At 45.2% G+C, this 13,399-nt stretch overlaps 1 long non-coding RNA gene across 1 annotated transcript; it reads right to left on the bottom strand.

Moving 5' to 3' along the window:
• Positions 1-732: 732 nt before the first annotated feature.
• LOC143271785 (uncharacterized) lies at positions 733-4,580 on the bottom strand. Its single transcript, XR_013048915.1, has 2 exons — positions 4,435-4,580; positions 733-1,377 (listed from the first exon to the last, which is right to left on the bottom strand). It is a non-coding gene; the product is annotated as an uncharacterized LOC143271785 (long non-coding RNA).
• Positions 4,581-13,399: the final 8,819 nt, after the last annotated feature.

Here is a 13,399-nt window from a genome sequence, read left to right as displayed (position 1 = left end):
TACAGATGTACTCCTTATGACAGATGTTGAGCAGTAATGTCCCAAGATCGTCAACGTATCAAGACACGTCTTAATTCCACCCTTACCTCAAGACCTTTCCCCTTCTCCCAAGGCTGCACGCGCTCTTAACTGATGAATCATCTCTACAGCCCCACAGCCGCCGTTACCTTCTGTTCTCTTTCCTGCTGATTAGAAAGCATTTCCTTTTTAAAAAATGTTAGCTATGTTCTGGACCTTGGTGCATTTTCTGTGGTGCTACTGCTTGATTCTTGACGCATGGGGTCAAGACACGAAGCTCTGAACTTGTGATCCTTACAGAAGCTCTGGCTATGGGCTCATTCCTTGCTCACAAAGAAGATGTCTGCTGTGAGCTTGTCAGCAAGGAGACAGAAGCAGAAGGGACTTGTGCGAATGCTCCTGGTGAGCCACGAAGAGTAAACACTTACGTCACCATTTGTACTATTAGTATAAACATAGAAATGTAATCTAAAATGCACATGTATTTATAGATAAGGACTTTCGGGGTTCTCATCCATGTACTTCTCCTTAAACGTGAATCTGTACTCATCTGATGGATCCATTAGAACTTGGGAGGCCTTGTTAGTGCTTTGCCTATGAGTTTGTAGTACTGGGACCAGCTCCTCAGCAACTTCTGAGCTGTGCTCATCCTCTTAGCTTTCATTTCTGAAGTGTTTCTTTAACATATTGTAAGAAATCCAAGAGAGAGATAAGTTCACTGTTGTATTCTTTTATATTTTCCCATAAAAAACTAAAAACATAAGTTCCTTGAGTGAGGACACTGTGTAATAGCCATTTGGGATGAAAGGAGACCTCACAGTGTGTCAGCATGATGAAATTTCCCAAGTATGGTGATGACCACATTCACTAACAATGCTCCAGAGATACACTCAGGTCTTACTTTACGTAGTAGGAAATGAGCCATGAACAGGCAGATAAAGCATGTGGGCTTGACAGTGGGTTAGAGAATGAAGACTCATAGGTATGTATCTCGGTGTCCAAAGTGCAGAAACTGTGTGCTAGAGGCTGATATTGCAGATTAGGCGAGAGCCCAGGGCTGCTTGTGCTTAACAGTTCTACAGATGTTTGATATAAGAAGAGGCAGAGATGAGTCCCCACGATGAGCTTTAGAGTGACGTATGGATGTCTTCTATCCATTGTTCCATCAGGAAAAAGCCGTCCATGTAGCAGGATCAAGGCTTATGGGTCAGATGACTGGTTCCAATCTGGCCGTCATGGGCTAGGGGCTCAGAAGCAGAACTTTTGTGTTCTTTGGAGACAGGATCTTGTTATGTAGCACAGGCTTGTTCTCTTGCCTCAGCTTCCTGCCACCTAGGATTATAGGCATCGGATCCACACCTGCCAACAGACAGAGCTAGGCTTGTAGAGAATCTGCAGCCATCAGCCTTGTGGACAGGAGAGGGAAAGGAACCGAAGTGTGGGGGTCAGAGGTTCAGGAGAGTCTTGGCTCACTCATTGGGGAACCCTCAAATATGTACAACACATTGCAACTGTCCCTCAGAGAGACCCAAACCTAAATGCTTATAGCTCTGTTGTCATCAGCCAGGCCTGGGAGAGGGGTGCGATCTTCTCGCAGTCTCTCCACAGCCAATGGCGACCAAAGCGCACTTGCATCGGCCGGCATGAGGCTATCCTCACAGGCCTGCTAGGTGCATTTCCATGTTAATCACTTCCTTTCAGCATGTCAGGAACCTTAGGCATGTTTGTTAGTTAACCTCGGTGGAGGTTCAGTTTTCTCGTCTGGAAAATAAGCTTATTTCAAAGGATTTTCATGAGGGTTTTGCAAATTACAGTAAGGGCTTTAGTACTTTGCCTGGCATGGGGAAAGCATATTGTAAATGTCAATATTCCCTTTAGGTAAGCCACAATACCTGCAGTAGTTCATTTAGTGGGGGGAGGGGGCTAACATCTTCAGACTCCATAGGATGGTTCTCACTCTAGGCAGAAGGTCGTGACAGCCCTTTTCAAAAGACATCATCATTGAGATACTTCACGTCCTCCTTGTCACTCTGTATTATGTGATCTATATTACTTGAAGAATGTGCTAATGACCTCTGAGTAATAGGATAATAACAGCCCCTAATAAGCTGAAATCACAGGGCGCTATTACAAAGTGATTTGTAAATGACATGATTATGTTCTTAGTGCTTGTGCACTCCTCATGAGATAATATGTAAGACTGATAATTCGGGGACTTGGTCTTTAACCCTCTAGTGATTCATAAATGCTCATCTCTACTGTGTTGTAAGAGTCTCGGTGGAATTTTAGGGCTCACTGGAGTATTCAGTTTCAATAGTTTTGAATTTTTCAAGTTTTCTTTGAAAACCACTGAATATATCAAAATAAAGCCCTTTAAATTCCATTCATGACTGAATTTGAAAGGACTGTGCTCTCATCCAAGAAGTGGCAAATTAGCGATTCCTACGCTGCTCCACTGAATTATCAACTGGGGAGGAATACTGAAGAGAATCGGGGGTGGGTGGGAAGAGGAGAAGCTGCTAGAAAAAGATGGTTACTTCTGTTTGTCCACTGGAAAGATAGGAATCTATGGTACCTACTGTGCCTGAGACAGGAGGCTGGTCCTGACATGAATAAACCCCAATCTTTGATTTGAAGAGCTTGTGGCCTATTGGGGATGTGGAAAGGAGACGGTGGAGCGTGGAGAGACACACGGGTGCACCAGAACCACATTACAGGAGATACAGCAGGTACATACAATGCCACCCCAGCGGGAGCCCTGATCTTGCAAGTGTGATGAGGCACCACAGAAGAAGCCCCTGGCCACCAGTTACAGAGATGGCTAAGAACTCTGCAAGAGTGAATTCCAAATGCACTCAGAGAGGAGCCTGGGGCTATCCTCAGAAAACCAGGTGTTTTGTGTGTTGCTAGACTCAGAGTTAAAAATGCTGGGGTTCCTGGGTGGAAATGCCAATCAAGCAGGTATCCAGATTTGTGAGAATTCATGGACCAGAACGGGAATGATAACTAAGGGTATATTGATAAAGTTGAAATGCAGTATGTGTTTATGAACTAGAATAACTTGAGATCAAATGGCTAATATAAATTTCAAAATAAAATGTTCACAGTTCTCTCATTTATTATATTGAATTTTATTCTAATAAAAGAGCTAAAATGTCACATAAAATTATGTACTTAAAGCTTCATTTGCTAGAGTGCTATGTCTGATTTACTTTTAATTTTTCTGTAAGAGAAATATCTCAAAAGTATGAGGCCAACTAGTCCTAAAACCATAAATACCACCTGCTTCCATTCAAGTTTCCATGAAAGAAAACTATATAGTAACTAGTGAAGGGCTATTCTGTGCCACATCCAACCCCAGCGCATTCCCCGGAATTAATTATGAACAGCCTGATGTATACTAACTACTCTTGTCTTTTACACGCAAAAATATTTATACACCTGTACATTTGATATAAACGGGAACATCATATATACATTGCCTTGTACCCTGCATTACTTTTAGACAGAGTCTCTCTATTCCGTAGCGCTGAGTGGCTTGGAACTCTGTGTAGCCCAGGCTGGCCTCGGACTCAGAGATCAGCCTGTCTCTGCCTCCTGAGGGCTGGGACTGTAGTGGTGTCCACCACACGCTGGACAGCACAGCAGTGTTTGCAGAACCTTTCCCTCCATGGCGTGTTCCCCATGCTCTTTACTTTCTGAACAGTCTGCTCCACTGTAGAGATGAATCATAATTTATCCGGTCCTTCCTCTCTCGATGCATGTTTACTTTGCCACTTTCCAGATTGCAAATCTCAAATTGAAAAGTGTGTCTGCAATTATACCTGCCAGTGTCTTGGGACACTTGTGTAGTTAGTGTCCTAGAAAGGAAATTGCTAGGTCAAAAGGGAACCACATTTTAAGATTTGGTGCATTCCAGCAAAATGTATCTGAAGAGACTAAACCAATTCACAACCTCTTGCAGGCTTCTTTTAAATTGGATTGTCATTTCTTTCTGTCTGTTGCTCCCCAGAGTGTCCTGTCTTGGGCTGCTTGAGAAGGCCACATTAAAGACCCTTTACTGAGTCACTTTCCTAACAAAGCAAGGTCCTGTGAGGGCAAGAGCTCAAGCCACTGCTGGCTTCACTTCCTGTGACTGTCCTTGGCCCTGGCTGTGGCCTTACGCCGGTATGACAGGCTATCTGCACAAGATGGGCAGAAGAGAGAAAGGGCAGACCCCACAGCTCTCCTTGTGAATATTTAAAAGCCATTTAGATAGGTCTCTTTTTATCCCCTCTTCTTATTTATGACAGCGGTGAAACCATTTGTCTCATTTTCAAACTGAAGCTTCCTAAAGCAAAATGGCCAGGAGAACAAACAGATCTCACATCATCTCTATAACCATCCCAGCCTGTAGTGGAGTGGGAGCTAACGTACCTTCTGGGGAGGGAGAGAGTGGTTCAGACTTACGACTTCCCCACATCCCTCTGGTTCCCTAGCCACAGGATGTGCGTGGCGCTGGAGAGAGCATTACATGGTCATCTGGGAGCGGCCATCTCCTCTGTTTCAGGACAGAGGGATGTGGTTTGGAATCCTGCCTTAGCTGTTGTTACCTTGACGACACTGGGCCTTTCCTTGCCTTTGATGTCCCCATTGGGACAGTAATACTATTTCCTGGGTTGTTTTTAGGATGAGCAATAAAGCTTCCTGTGCCCATCTTTGGTAAATCAAGTGCTGGCAACTCCTTTAGACTATTGAGTAGCTGCCTTCTCTGGCTGTGATGGTTCCTGTTCATGGCCAAGTTCACAGAATCTAGACCGGGCGATGGGGATTATCCCGATTACATTAATTGAGTTGGGCAAACCTGCCTACGCTGGTCTCACCATTTCCTGGTTGGGATCCTGGACAGTGTAAATAGAGAAGGGATTGATGCAGCATGCATTTGTTTCTCTGTTTTCTAAATGTGATTGTGATGTGACCAGCTGTTTCAAGCTCCACCACTGGGGCACCCCACCATGATGGATTGTACTGTGGAAACGTGAGCTGGAACAAACCCTTCTTCAAGTTGCTTTTTTTTTCCCCAAAAATATTTTATTACAATACCTGGAAAAATAGGTAAACCACCACAGGTGGCCCTTTCTCCCTGGCATGACCATATGGCCGTACTCTGTTGGTAGGATTCAGAGTTTGAAGCTGCAACACAGGACTCTTATGTAAGATCAAGAACACACCAGGAACTCACTTTGAAGCTTAGGCTGGGATGGTTATAGAGATGATGTAGGGTAGGGGCCCTGAGGCCACTAAAGGCCCCTTTCCGCTGTCCATTCCCCACCTGCTTTAGCTTGAACAAGTTACTTTTTCCTTTACAGATTCTTATTCCTAAAAATAATTCAGCAGTAAGTTGCTGTAAGGATTAGCAGCGCCTTTCATGCTCTCACAGACTTTATAGTTCCCTCCTCGTCCCTGCCATGGCCGCTTCCCCCGACAGCAGCTCCATGGGCTGTTTTCCCATCGCTCTGTCACCTTCATGCAGCACCACACCAGGCTCTTGGCAGCTCCTCAGCGCCTGTTGGTTGACTGGCTAAGGGTAAGATGCACAGAATGGCGTCTGACACACAGCAAGCCTTCCATACCTGTGGCCCGCCTAGAAGTAACTATGTTTGAGGAAACAATGTTTATGGAGTCATTATTTGTGGAGATATATTGCTTTATTTACTATCCTCCAATAAGTGTGACTGATACAGTCACAGTGGCCGAATGTCTGAAGGATAATTATTCTTCCTCCCTGCGGGGAGCTGAGGAAGCCTTGAAATGTGTGAAGAGTAGATGAAGTCCTGAGTGAATGTGGATTGTTGACATGGGCACAGCCATGTCAAGGGCCCTCGCTTCAGGCCATGGGAAATGTCAGCCTCTGTCTGGTCTGAGTGCAAATGTTAGCCATGTGTATAAACTCTAGCACACAACGCCCTCTTCCTGGGTCTTTACAGTCTGGGTGTGCTTGCCTCCAGAGACTTTCAGATGAGACTAACCAACCCCTCCGCCTGTGCTGCACATAATAAAGGTGCCAAGGTTCAGGTTGTTGAGTGGTTAGTGCCACTCCATCAGAGTGCACATGGCCATCTGATCCCAGGTTTTCTCTATGTGTGTCTATCATTGTTGTCCCAGTCAGGTTTCTAGGACCATGTCAGTCACAGCACCTCCCCAGCTTAGTAATAGGTGATTTTGAATAATAAAAGGCCATATAAACATCAATTTTTAAACACATGAAGCTATTTAAAAAGAGAACTTGTGTAATAAAAATCATTAGCTACTGCATACAGATAACTAAATGTCCCTCCTAGACTAGAAGAAGAGCTCCAATAAACACTGCACTGGGTAAGTACACAGTAGGCGCTCTGTAAATGGCAGCTGTGTTAAGCATAAACGGCACACTTTTCAGCTAGCGTGGTTTTTCGTTTGGTCGTGCCGGGGACCAGACCCGGGGCTTCACACACACTAGGCAAGTGCTTTCCAAAGAGCTGCATCACCAGCCGCCAGTAAAACGTGTTGTGGAGAATGTGCTCGTGCTGGGGGTGCTGCTTGAGATGCTGAGGCAGGAGGATTGTGAGTTTGAGGTCAGCCTGAGATACATTGTAGGAGTTGGGGGAAAAGAGTGAAAAAGACAGAAAAGAAACAACTTGAAGAAATTGCGTTCTCTGCCAGGCTGGGTCTCACATCGGTATTCTAATAAATGGGCTCTGCCCTCGAGGAAAGGGCGCAGAAAGGGTAAAGGGAGAGATCTGGAGGTGGCCTGGGTGCTAGGAGTTCAGTTTGTATAAAGTATCGGTCAGTTTCTAGTTATGTTTCTAATCACGCTGTGCTGAGCATCAAGGTGATGACAAAGGTCAGAGGTCAGAGGCCCCTTCAGTCGGAATGAACAGCTTTCCCAAACTGCCGTCAGTTCTCCCAGGCAGCTGGCAGAGGCACCCTCCCTGGAAGGCTTGGAGTGACCTCCCAACCAGCTTTCACCTAGGAATCATCAGTGACAAATAGTAAGTAGATGTGACCCACACAGATATCTCAACATCCACACATCAAACCAGCTGCCGTGGTTTGCTCTCTCTGAGACTCACGTGTGCATTTGATCCCGTTATGAGATGCTGATAAATGGGGTCAGGTGGGACCTTTAAGAGGCAATAGGGCCCTGTCTTTGTGAACAGACTAACCATCCATGTGCTTAGTCGATGAATGAACTAACAGGTTATTTTAGTAGTGGGGCTACCATAATCCAGTCCAGCTAGGTCTCCAGGACACTTAGTCTCTTGCTATGTCATGCCCTCGGCTGCTTCAGAATGCCACCAGCAGCGAGTACACAGACAGATGGGGCCCTTCAACTTTGTACTTTGAGCTAAACTAAAACTCTCTTATAATATACCCAGTCTGTGGTATTGTGTTAGCAACAACAGTACAGTTAGTCACTTTCTTCCTGAACAATCTTTCAGAGCTTGAATGTGGATAAGAGGTGTGGAACGGAGGTCCTTGCGCTCACAGATAAGCACTAGAGGAACCAGGAATGTTAAATACACAGGGTTATCTCCTTAAAGGGAGAGATGGATAACCTGGTTTCTGCCCAGAAGGCTGAGAGCAGAGGTGGTTAAGAGCCTGGTGACCTCTGGGCTATCTGTGTGGCCAAGACCTCACCCAGACCCTTATCATGAGCTTGTTTTTCTCAATCTACAGAACTCATCTTTATGGAAGCTGTCACATGTCGTCTATCTACAGAACTCATCTTTATGGAAGACGTCACTTGTACTTTACAAGGAGCTTCTCTGAGTACTCATGTCTCAAGCCTTATTTGCACATAGAATTGAGTTATCACCAGTAAATTTTTTCATCAAATTGCGCTGTGCTTAAATTTGTCTAAAATAAACTACTTAGGGTCAGACTTTCAAATGAATCAACACTGGCCACTGAGTTATGTTGAACCAAATTTCCTCTTGTCTCTCACTGATCAGCATTCTGCTGGCTTTGGTGGCCTCAGAGGACTCCAACCTCCACAAAGAGCAGAGATGTTTATGTACTAAATGTATTTGTGTTTGTTACAAATTTATAAAACAAAGACAATGAAGAACTTATGTAGTCTATAATGATTATCAAGATTCCTACTATTGCCATTCAAAAAAGACTTATTTTTCTTATTTTTAATTATAAGTGTGTGTGTGTGTGTGTGTGTGTGTGTGTGTGTGTGATTACATGTGGGTATGTGCATGTGAGTGTAGGTGCCTTCAGAGACCAGAGGCATCAGATACCCTGGAGCTAGAGTTACAGATAGTTGTAAGCCACCTGACATGGTGCTGAGAACCAGCCTGGTTGACATTTGGGACAATCACCTTTCCCTGATATGAATAAGTGAAGCCACATGGATCCCACCCACTCTACTGGCTTTGTCCAAGACTGTTTACAAACACTTACTAATGCATGAGGTGTTGTGATGGAATCTTTTTTTTTAAGAAATTTTTTATTCATTTTACATGCCAACCACAGATCCCCCTCTCTTCCCTCCTCCCACCCACTCCCCATCCCCTCCTCCAAAAGGGTAAGGCCTCCCATGGGGAGTCAGCAGAGCCTGGTACATTCAGTTGAGTTAGGACCAAGCCCCTCCTCCTGCGCCAAGGCTGCTCAAAGTGTCCCACCATAGGTAGTGGGCTCCAAAAAGCTCTCATTCACCAGGGATGGATCCCAATCCCACTACCAGGGGCCCCTCAAGCAGACCCAGCTACACAACTGTCTCTCGTATACAGAGGACCTAGTCGGGTTCCAAGCAGGTTCCACAGCTGTCGTTTTAAGGTCATGAGTTCCTATGAGCTTGGTTCAGTTGTCTCTGTAGATTTCCCCCATCATGGTATTTACCCTCCTTGCTCATAGAATCCCTCTCCCCTCTGTTCGACTGGACTCCTGGAGCTCGGCCTGGTGCTTGGCTGTGGATCTCTGCATCTGCTCCCATCAGTTACTGCATGAAGGCTCTATGATGACAGTTAGGGTATTCACCAGTCTGGTTACTGGGGCAGGCCAGTTCAGGCAAATGTGGTAAACTTCTAAACGGAGGCTTGAGTGGAGAGGTCTGGGAGTTCTCCAGATGTCAGGCTAAGAGGGATTATGAAGCCTCAATGTGAAGAGGGTACTAGAGCCAGGTGTCAAGGATGCACAAGGCTCTCAGCTGGATTAGGGGCCGAGTGCCACAAGATTGACCAGCTTCCTAGTTGAAGCTGATGAAAAGTGTATGCCACCCGCCTGTACAAGATACAAGGGAGGGCTGGAGAAGTGACTCTTGACTGGGCTATGACAGGTCTATGATGCCAGTTGAAGGTGTCAGACAAAGGAAGCAAGTTCCCAGCCCCACCCTAAGAGCAAGGAGACAACTTCATGGGAAGAAACATTGGTCCAGGGTCTTTGGTGGTCAATAGTGGAAACTGGTGGAGGAACAGGTGTGAGTATTATCTTGGAGAAGCCATGGATGGGAATTGAAGACTGCCAATGAGGAGCTGAAGATAAGATGATGCGCCAAGTGCATATGTGAATTTGGGGGATGGAGAAGATAGTGTCATCATTAATGGAGCAAATCATGTAAAAAAAGGTATTTTGAGGGTAATGATGGGTTTGGTCTATAGCTCGTTAAAGTGAAGCTGCCGAAAAGGAGTCAGTTTGTGGTGAAATGTGAGACCAGAGCAGGATAAAGGTAGTTCTCACGCCTTCTTCCATTTGTCCCCTCAGTAGTATCTAGTGTTTGCCTGACATCGTATCAGGCATTGGGAACAGAAAGGAGAGAAGTATAAACCTGCCTCTAAGAGTTCCTTTTTGCTTTATGTAGCTTTTTGATCCATGAAAGCATTCATTTATTGATATGTAATTTCAAAGTATCTATAATTACAGTGTAATTATTTTAATGTACATCTATGTTTTTATTTTTAGCTTCATATAATAGATCTAAATCAATAGTTTTATTATACACTCATAATCAATTACAATGTATAAATTATGGTTGAAGGGAATCCCAATGATCACCAAACTCATTTGAGGATCTTTATGCCTTTGGCTTTTGACCCACAGCAGGACACTTTGTCTGTATGTTTGACAAGTGTAATGACGTCAAAAGAAGTTGCAGAACATCAACTCCAATGTCCTGGGACATGGAAGCCTTAGGCTTTTCACTGGAGCTTTTTGAGTTTGTAAATTTTGAGGACAGTTGCGGCTAGGCTGTCAATCTGAATTGTTCTTCAAGATCTGCCCACTTTCAGCCTATAAAGAAGCAAAGTTGACCAATTAATGAAATTCTTGGCACTATTTTTCTGTTTGAGGAGAATACAATATTGAATGTAAGTTGAGGACTGTGAGACAATCGGGAGGCAGGAATACACAGTGAGCAGGGAGAAGAGCCTTGATAAAAGTGTCATTTATTGTCGTCAGACCCTTTCATTTGGTACCCTGTTTTATCAGCACTATGGCATAGACATTGAACAACAATCATCTTTACACTCTATGGGAGGACACTGGAGCATAGGGTGGTTAAGTGAATAAGGTTACAGGACGGAAGCCAGCAAAGCTGGGGACTGACCATAGATTTGATCCCAAGTCTGGCATTCTTGGCACTTTCTACACTGTGGGGAGATGCTGTGTGCTCTGGTGTGCTGCCCTACACTGTGGGGAGATGCTGTGTGCTCTGGTGTGCTGCCCTACACTGTGGGGAGATTCTGTGTGATCTGGTGTGCTGCCCTATACTGTGGGGAGATGCTGTGTGCTCTGGTGTCCTGTCTTACACTGTGGGGAGATGCTGTGTGCTCTGGTGTGTTGCCCTACACTGTGGGGAGATGCTGTGTACTCTGGTGTGCTGCCCTACACTGTGGGGAGATGCTGTGTGCTCTAGTGTGCTGCCCTACACTGTGGGGAGATGCTGTGTGCTCTGGTGTCCTGTCTTACACTGTGGGGACATGCTGTGTGCTCTGGTGTGCTGTCCTACACTGTGTCTTTGTGTAAGCCTGCAGCTTCATCAATATCCATCCTGCTCTTCTCCAAAGACTACTTATCCTCAAATCCAGCTTTATGAAACTTGGTCAGATCCCATCCGTTAGCACTTACCAGCCCATTCTCTTTACCTTTCTAGGGAGGCTCACTTTCTCTGTGGACTGAGTCACACTTTCAACTGGCCATGTCATAGCTAACAATTGTATTTCATCACTACTGGTAGACAGTTAACATGGATAAGCCCTGGATCCGAATCACTTTTATCCCTTACAGTATGAAGTACACTAAATACATATGTATGGATGAGCAAATGCATCTTCTCCAGCTCCCCTGCTCTGAGACAGCTGAGAAACAGGATCCTGCCTGCCACCTTAATATAGGATCAGACTGATGCCACTTGGGTCTCTTGGAGGAGAAAGCCAGGCGAACGCAGAACAATACGTGTTTTACTTTACGAAGATGAAGACAGAAAGATGTAGGCACACTGCATGGGTGGGTTTAGAACTGAAATGTAGAAGCCATGGTTACACAAGGGTCCTAGTGAAAATGCTCACGTAAATTGGAATGATTAGCTTTCTGGGCAGTGCTGTTATGTTCTGGGGCCCAAAATGACCAGGAATCTCAAGACGAGTGTCACAGGGGTGTCGTCAAAGGCCAAGGATAAATTGAGACTGTGGCCTTTCCAGTCATTTTCCCCTGGGGCACACACCACAGAGGGCTGATGTCCTAAATTATCTTTCCTTTGGTCACATGGTTTTGTCTGCTGCCAGACTGCATGGTGTGCTTGGAGCAATGGCAATTAATTCAGCAGCTCCGAGACTCCCTCCCGAGGACTGCAGTGAAGCAGTGTGGCATAGCAGTGACAGAGTGTTGAAGATCAAAGACCAGGAAGTTAAGGAAGCTTGCCACGTGCCTGGATGAAATCATTCCTGTCCCAGAGGTATGAAGCACTTGTCAGGAGAGCAGATCTTTGGGACTATGACAGAGAGGAATTAAAGACTGTCAGATTTTGAAGTTGGGAGCCAGGTGATATGGTATGAAGTCTGAGGACATGGGGCCACACTTTTAAGGAGTCTATATGTGCTGCAGACACATGGGTCTCTAGTGTTCACTTTCACTGACAGCTTTTCAAAGAACCGTAATTCCCTTATTATAAGCGGGGGGGGGGGGGGGGACACAAAATTCAGAATAATGTTCATTAACACGTTTTGATCCAGGTAAATGAAAAACTAATAGACTTTAGAAATTAAAAAGTCTAAGCCAGACTTTCTAGGCTTGAGCCAGTGGAGGACAGAGGTGGTAGATGATGTAGAGATGTAGAGCTGCTGCTAAGGACCATGTCTGGGTCTGTGGTCCTGCTGCAGCTGGGGTCTGTGATGATGACCAGGCCCGTGTTAGCACAGGGGGTCACTGGAACCATGTATGTAAGCAAATCCCACCCTTCACTGGCCCTTGGAATAGCTGGTCCTGCCCCTCACCGGATACTGCAGCAGGAGAGCTGGCCCCGCCCCTCATGGGAGAGCTGGGAAAGATGGCCCCGCCCCTCATGGGAGAGCTGGGAAAGATGGCCCCGCCCCTCGGCACGGGCCTACATCTCACCTGGGCAGCATAGAGCTGATCCTTGCTGCTGGAAGACCAGCTCTCAGCAGCTCAGAGAGACTGGGAAGGAGGTGTGATGTCGGCAGAGCTGCACACACAGAGACTTTTTCTCTGAGGACCAAAGCTTAAGTCTTCATTTTCTTTTTCTCTCTCTTCTTCTTCTTTTTCCCTTTATCTGACATTTTCCATTTATCCCCTTTATACCACCTAAAACAAAGATTTCTATGCAAGAAAAGATTACCTCATGGCGACAAGTTACATATTTTCCAGAACCAAAATATTTACATAAGAAGGAATCATATTAAGACCATAAGTTACATGTTTTCCTTAGAAGCCCTCAAGTAGTTAAACATTTTTCTTTGTATTAATTTTCCCACCATAACGTCTTCACCCCAAAGCAATGATTCTTTTATTATTGACTAACAAAGTTTTAAGCAGGCTAAGTGTATGTCAGCCCATTCCTGGTGGCTGTTTACGGTTTCAGTGTAGCAGATTTCTGTTCTTAATTCTACTCTAGAGAAACTTTAAACAAGTGGTCAGCTAACGGTCTGTTTTTCTTTGCACACAATAGGGTCATTTAATTTCCCTTTACAACTTTGTGTTTTCAAGGTGCACACTGGGGCCTGTGATTAATTCTGTAAGTTACACGCCCAAGGAACTCAGCCCCAACCTTGGGTGTAGGGACATAATTGTTTTCTTTGACCATCAACCTGTTTTTTCACAGGCAGAATTCATGGACCTATAACCAAAACAGCAGGCTCTCCATGACACAGGACAAGAGACTAGCCAAGAGGAGCCCCAGTGA

Source organism: Peromyscus maniculatus, chromosome 2 (assembly GCF_049852395.1).
Source record: "Peromyscus maniculatus bairdii isolate BWxNUB_F1_BW_parent chromosome 2, HU_Pman_BW_mat_3.1, whole genome shotgun sequence".
In the NCBI taxonomy this organism is placed as follows: Eukaryota; Metazoa; Chordata; class Mammalia; order Rodentia; family Cricetidae; genus Peromyscus; species Peromyscus maniculatus.
Note: the sequence above shows the minus strand (reverse complement) of the source record. Positions and strands in the feature narration are given on the sequence as shown.